General features: G+C 39.6%; 1 non-coding gene across 1 annotated transcript; it reads right to left on the reverse strand.

Annotated features, from left to right (window-relative positions):
• Positions 1 to 1,095: 1,095 nt before the first annotated feature.
• Positions 1,096 to 1,202, reverse strand: LOC121490336. Its single transcript, XR_005987641.1, has one exon. It is a non-coding gene; the product is annotated as a U6 spliceosomal RNA (small nuclear RNA).
• Positions 1,203 to 7,822: the final 6,620 nt, after the last annotated feature.

Consider the following 7,822-nt stretch of genomic DNA (forward strand, 5'->3'; position numbering starts at 1 on the left):
TGGAGGGTTAATGGCTGCTGACTGATGAGGGTGCTGGTTGCTGAGGATTGGGGTGACTGTAATCATTTCTTTTTTGTTTTATGTAAACTCTGTGTCCAAAGTGGATCTCATGACCCTGAGATCAAGAGTCACGTGCTCTACCAACTGAGCAGCCAGGCAGGAACCCTTTCTTGTGGTAATTTCTTAAAATAAGACAACAATGAATTTTTCCACATTAACTGACTCTTCCTTTCACGAATGATTTCTTTGTAGCATGTGAAGCTGTTTGATAGCATTTTACCTATGGTAGAACTATCGAAATTGAAATCAATCCTCTCAAACCCTGCTGCTGCTTTATTAACTAAGTTTATGTAAAATTCTAAATCTCTTACTGTCATTTCAACAGTCTTCATAACCTCTTCACCAGGAGTAGATTCCCTCCCTAGAAACCACTTTGCTCATCCATAAGAAGCAGCTCTTCATCTGTTCAAATTTTATCACGATGTTCTAGCAATTGAGCCAATTATCAAGATTGTTCTAGCAATCTTTAGGCTCCACTTCTAATTCTAGTTTTCTTGCTCTTTCCACCACATCTGCACTTACTTCCTCCACTGAAGTTAAACTCCTCCATGTCATCCATGAGGCCTGGAATCACTTCTTCCAAACTCCTTTTCATATTGATATTTTTACCTCTTCTCATGAATCACAAATTTTCTTAATGGCATCTAACATGATGAATTCTTTCCAGACGGTTTTCAACTGACTGCCCAGATCCATCAGAGGAATCACTATATCCATGGCAGCTTTGGTTTTACAAAATATATTTCTTAAATAATTAACACTTGAAAGTTGGGGTGTCTGATTCAATCATCAAGCAAGAGAATCTTGATGTTGGGGTTAAGTTCGAGCCCCATGTTGGGTGTAGAGATTATTTTAAAATAAAATCTGTTTTAAAAAATGCATACATATATATACACACTTGAAAGTCAAAATTCCTCCTTAATCCCTGGGCTGCAGAGTGGATATAATATTAGCAGGCATGAGAACAAAATTCTTCTCATTGTCCATCTTCATCAGAACTCTTGGGTGACCAGGCACATTGTCAATGAGCAGTGGTATTTTGTGGAACGCTTCATGAATTTGCGTGTCATCCTCACGCAGGGGCCATGCTAATCTTCTCTGTATCGTCCCAATTTTAGTACACGTGCTGCTGAAGCAAGCACAGCAGTGATATTTTGAAAGGAATCTTTTTTTTTTTTCCTGAGCAGTAGATGTCAACAGTGGGCATAAAATATTCAGCAAACCATGTTGTAAACATATTGTGCTGTCATCTAGGCTCTGTTGCTCCATTTATGGAGCACGGGCTGAGTAGATTTAGCATAACTCCTCGGGGCCCTAGGATTTTTAGAATGGTAAATGAGCATTGGTGTCAACTAAGTCACTAGTTGTATTAGCCCCTAATGAGAGAGTCAGCCTATCCTGTGTAGCTTTGAAGCAAGACATTGACTTCTCCTCTCCAGCTATGAAAGTCCTAGATGGCATCTTCTTCCAGTATAAAGCTGTTTCATCGACACTGAAAATCTGTTGGTTCAGTGTAGGCACTTTCATGAATTATCTTAGCTAAACCTTCAAAATAACTTGCTGCCACTTCTCCATCAGGCACCCACTGCTTCACCTTGCACTGTTATTGTTATAGAGATGGCTTATTTCCTTAAATCTCATGTACCAAGCTCTGCTAGCCTCAGACTTTTCTTCTGCAGTGTCCTCACTTTTCTCAGCCTTCATACAACTGAAGAGAGAAGGGCCTTGCTCTGGATTCGGCTTTGACTTAAGGGAATGTCATGGCTAGTTTGGTCTTATAGTCAACCATTAAAATTTTCTCCATATCAGCAATAGGCTATTTAACTTTCTTATCAATCACATTGTTCACTGGAGTGGCATTTTTCATTTCCTTTAAGAACCTTTCCTTTGCATTCATAACTTGGCTATTTAGCACAAGCAGCCTATCTTTTGGCCTATCTCAGCTTTTGACGTGTCTTTCTCACTAAGCTTATTTATTACCAGCTTTTGATTTAAAGTGATTTAAACATGTGACTCTTCCTTTCCCTTGAACACTAAGAGGCCATCAGAGGGTTATTAATTGGCCTCATTTCAATATTGTTGTGTCTCAGGGAAGAGAGAGGCAGGAGAGATAGAGAGAGAGAGAGATGGGGTATAACCCATCGGAGACACACACATTTGTCACTTATGTTCATGGTCTTCCAGGGGTGTGGTTCACACTGTCCCAAAACAATTTTAATAGCAACATCGAAAGTCACTGATCAGAGATCACCATAACAAATACAATAAATAATGAAAAAGTTTCAAATATTGGGAGACTTACCAAAATGTGACACAGGGACACAGAGTAAGCAAATGCTGTTGGAAAAAAGGCCCCCAAAGATTTGCTCAACACAAGCTTGCCACCAGCGTTCAATCTGCAAAAAAACAAAGTATTCACAAAGTGCAATAAAGCACAGTGCAATAAAATGAGGTGTGCCTATATGCAATTTGGGATTGGTTTGGTTATTTAGACAAAAGTCTCTTTCTTGTTTAAGGTAATTAGACTCTTCCCAATTCTAACATGAAGATATGTATTTTTACCTATAGCATTGAGCAATTTCAGCATATACTCCTAATGCTAAGATATAGACCCAAAACATTTCAGGACAGGACTAGTAAATAAGGAATGTATTTGGTTTTCTAAAACTCACGACAACAAAAATTAATTCATAGAGTAGTTGAGCCTCAGTTGGTTTACGAGTCAGAAGAGAGTAAGACTTCTGAAAAGATCTGGCTGTTATTCAGGAACAGCTGCAAAGTCACCTGCCTGCTTTTGTGGGAAAGATACCAGTGATTCTGGCTTACATAAACGGAGGGAGGAAGATGATAGGCAAGTAGAAATGTTCCTTTGAAAGGAAGTTGAATATTTCTCTGTTCACCTTAATGTTGTTTACTTCAAAGATAATCTCCAATTTAGCGTTAACACTAGATTCTCTCAAGAGTAAAAAGTGAACCTGGGATATCTCTATTTGGGATAACGCTACTAAAGTACACAGTAGAAAACCCTGGAGAAAAACAGTATAAAGTTCGGGCTACAATCCCCTCTTATTACACAGTGAAATTTCCTTCCAAAATACCCTCAGCTCAGTTCTAATGGAATACAACATAATAGAGTTTTGTTACCTTAGGGTATTATCTACACCATTCTATGCTTCTTTGACAGTTAGCTTTCTTGATTCAATAAAGGAGAAGAAAATTGCTCCAATTTAAGGAAAATCTATTAACTTGTTTGGTTCTCTAAGGTACTATTCTTCAGTACGTTGAAGCACTAGCTAACAAAATAGCATCATAGAAATCAAAAAGCTCTGACCAGGTAGAGCTTGGAGTATATATTGCTAAATTAGGGGAAAGACTGTATGTCTGTATGCCTTAACCCTCTTCCTCAAAGTCCACGTGGAGTGATTTGTGAAGTAGAGAAATGACACACGTGTATTTTGCTTTGGCCTGTCATATAAAATACTGTCCTACGAAGCCCCTACAATACGCCAGGTACTGGGCAAGGTCTCTTGATGTACATCTGCCTTGTTTATCCTTATAGCCAATTTCAAAGACAGTGGTTACACTTATGTTTTAGTTGGGGAAACTGTTTTCAAGAAGGGTTGAGCAGCTGTCTCAAATCACACACCTGTCAAAATGAAAGCCTAATGATTCACATCCAAGATTGTCTGGATTTAAAGTCCTAGAATTTTATTATAACACTACAGATATTATTAATTAACTCCTTATCTGAATCAAGGCTTTGTCATCAGAAAGCCACAAGGTAGCATAAAATTCATTTATTCACACCAGGACTCCAGAAGAACTAGACAGTAGAATGGCAAATACTGCTAGGAGATGAGAAGAGGTTGGAGGATCTAAAATATTGGGTTCAGTTGTGAGCAGCTCTGAGCATCAAGGGAGGAGTAGGAAATTCAAAGGCAGACCACTAACTACACCTTGTCTTCCCAGAAGCAGACTGGACCATCAGCAGCAGCTGCTGGTGCAAAGAGAAAGGTCAATGAGCGCAGAACTGCCAAGGGAAGGCTGAGACAGGCCCAGGAGAGAGGACCTGGTTCCAAAGGGAAAACTAGGTCACAGCATAATACTTTTCCAGGATCCCCGCCCACTGGGAATGCCTTAGTGAATGTACCTGGACGAGTATGACAGTCAGATGACTCCTCTGAAAACTGAGCTGATTAACCCCTTCATGTGATGGGAGAAACATTTTAGCTCATCAACTCTTCAGTGTGTAAGTAATAATTAATGGTCAAAACAATCAGTTAAATGGAAGTGGGAAAGCTGCTCAACCTGAAAACATCTCTGATGAACGATAGGCACTCTGGACTTTAAACTTCTAACATTCATCCATTCAGTCACCAAACTGACCAACAAATGTTCATTTTACAAAACACTAAGTGCTGTGTATGCCCTGAGAAAATCAGAACTAAATCCATTAAATTTTCAATAGTCATACACCACCACACCGTGTGCTGTTGCTAGATCCTTAGGAGTCATGATGATTATTCACTCTTTTCTTTCCATACATCTCTCTACAATCTCTTTAAATACTTTCTCAAAGAGATGTTTCATTTCCTTAGCCTCAATTATCAACCCTATGATAATGATTCAAATACCTATTATCTCCAGTCCTACTTTTTCTCATCTCCTTGCCCTTATTCTCAAAGATAACACATATTTTATTTAGCAAATTCTCCAGTTTCTAAAAACTGTTATTTCTAAAATGAATTTATCTTTCCCCATGTACCTAACACCACCCCCATACGTTCTTTCACCCTTGGAATTTCTGATCTATGTTAAAAGAGCCACTCTCCTCACCCTTTCTCTCCATGTCTCAGTTATGAAGTCCTCTCTATGCCAGTCAGTTAGCAAGTTTTCTCAGTCTTTTCTGTAAGACCTCTCTGGTACCTGGCCCTTTTCCTCCATTCCCATTACTACCATCCTGGTCTGGGTTCTTATCCTGTCATTTCTTACTTCCTTTCACCAGTTCCAAAATCCTAGCTTAAGCCTCAACTCTTCCATAAGGCTTTTGGACCATTTCAATCTTCATTGATCCCTGCCACTCTGAAGTTCCTACAGCATTTATTCTACCTCACAGCATTTGTTCTAGTTTATGATTGCCTCCTCAGTGAGTATGTCATCCCATCCCACCACACTTCCAACCATCACAATGCCTGGTCCAGCCTGAGTACAGAGCAGATGCTCAAAAAATACTTGAGTAATGATTAACATGTGGGCACTGCTATAAACTGAATCTGGCCCCCCTCTAATTCATATGGTGAAGCCCTAATGCCCAACCTAACTATCTGAAGACAAGATCTTTAAAAATGAATTTAGGGTAAATGAAGTCAAAATGGCGATGCCCTAATCTGGTAGGACTATGGCCTTAGAAGAAGCCGATGACAGATTTCTCCTTCTGTCTTTCTCTCTCTCTCTCTCTGCCACATGAGGACACGGCAAAAAGGTGGCCATCTGGAAGCCAGAAAGAGAGCTCTCACCAGAGCCCAACCACACTGGCATCCTGATCTTGGACTTGCCAACCCCCAGATTTGTGAGAAAATAAATATCTATCTTTCAAGCCTCCTAGTCTACAGTATTTCACTATGGCAGCCTGTGGGTGTAACCAGTACTTAATCCTTTTATGATTGAGGTTTCATCCTCGCGAAAGCAAAGAACTACCATACAAAAAGAAGGGCTACCTGTGAGGTACCAACTGAGAGGATGATCATAATTAATGAAGCTTCTAAAGAAAGTGTCTCTGGTCAGCTTCCTATCCTTACACCATCCATTCAGCCATGAAGTATGGATGAGCTAAGACAGAGAAGCCTTGGTTAGCTCTGTCTTATGTTGTCTTTCTTAGAAGCAGAACAGAAGAAGAAATCTAAAAACCACAGAAGACAAGCAACAGGAGGTCCAAAGCCATATATTTTTGTTATAATTGAGATAATATACTTTTGATAAATTCTGTTGCTGGTGCAGAGCCTAATCTTTTTTAAATCATTCTCAGTAGGAAAGTCCAAAGAAGATCTAATGATCACAGATTAAGCTCTCTGAAGAAAAATTTTAAATCAGGATAATATAGAGCAGGGCAGGGATCATAAAATTGAATGCTTTCAGGGACCAGGCAGGTACTACATAGGAGCAGGCTGTGTGCCCGGGGACTGGAGCGGATTGAGGATCCGTGCTCTGTCCAAAGTGTACCGACAGTACTCAGCTCCAGCTGACTGCTGCCTTGGAGAAAATTAGCTTTGTGTTGTCAGATTTTCCAGTTTTTTCAAGAGAAGCTAGAAATGTGTGTATATACAGTAGGTGTGTAAAATCAGCTAATTAGAAAAAAAAAATCACCGTTCAGTCCAAAAAAAGGAAAGAAAAAAGAAAGTCAGTGAGCTATTTCTCTGAGTTATTCCATAGAAAAGTCAACTTAAAGGAACCTGAGGAAGGCAGCCTGGGTGGCTCAGCGGTTTAGCGCCACCTTCGGTCCAGGGCGTGATCCTGGAGTCCCAGGATGGGGTCCCACATCAGGCTCCCTGCATGGAGCCTGCTTCTCCATCCCTCTGTGCCTCTATGAATAAATAAATAAAATCTTAAAAAAAAAAAAAAAGGAACTTGAGGAGCAGATCACTTGAGCATCTTTTTCAAACTACATTCACTTCTCTCCTCCTCACACCTGAGGGCACATGAAATTAGGCAGAGAACAGCCAGTATTGGAACAGGGCTTCTTTACCTTCAAGGAGCATAGAAGAAAAACCTAGGTATCTTGTTACAATGCAGATTCCCAAACAGCAGGTCCTGGGGTGGAGTCTGAGTTTACATTTTGAATTGGCTCCCAGGTGTTGTGATGCTGTTTGTTCACTCTTTGAGTAGCAAGACTTTACAGTAGATTTTTCTAGCTTTTGCTGACCACGACCTAAAATTAAAAAAAAAAAAAAATTACTTGACAACCTAGAACAAATACCTAAAATAAACATGTAATTGAAAGGGAAACAAGAGTCATTATAAGGGGTACAGCTGGTATTTTTTTATCTGATTCCAATGTTTTATTTTATCCTATTGCATTGTATTTTATCCCTTTAAATGCTGCTTGTGACTCATTAAATAGATTTTATAACCCACTAACAGGCTATGACATAAATTTGAGAAACGCTTCTATTTCATTTTTATTCAAACCCCTTCCTATACATTTTTTAAATGTATCTTTCCTTCTCTTCAAAGACCAGAATAAGAAGACAAAAATCTGTAAAGGCTGCTTAAGGAATGTAGGTCAGCACAATGATAGTAGGAGGTAACAGAGGTTGAACACTTACTATTTACCAGGAGTATGGTTAAGCCCATGTGCTCCAGGACCACACTGCACAGCCACCTACAAGCTGCAAAATCTTAGGCACGTTACTTAACCACTCTGTGCAGAGTTTCCACATATGTAAAAAGGAGATCACAATTACACAAATATCTCATGAAGCTTTTGTGATGATTACTGTATATTGACAGCTCTACATGTATAGGACAAAGTACTGCACCCAGCAGGTATCAGAGAAGCATTTGCCAATGCCATCCTTATTACTAAGTACTTCACAGAAGTTCTTTCACTACAAAAAAAAAAAAGTTCTATCACTTAGTTTTCCAGTAATCCTAAGGAATAGCAGAACAGAACTGTTAGGTGGGCCAGTTTACAGCCATTCCCACCTATTTCATTGTTGACCGAATTCCCACTTGCTCAGGGCATCCATCCCTCGCAGGTGACTAA

The sequence above is a fragment of the Vulpes lagopus genome, chromosome 4 (assembly GCF_018345385.1).
Source record: "Vulpes lagopus strain Blue_001 chromosome 4, ASM1834538v1, whole genome shotgun sequence".
Lineage (NCBI taxonomy): Eukaryota > Metazoa > Chordata > Mammalia > Carnivora > Canidae > Vulpes > Vulpes lagopus.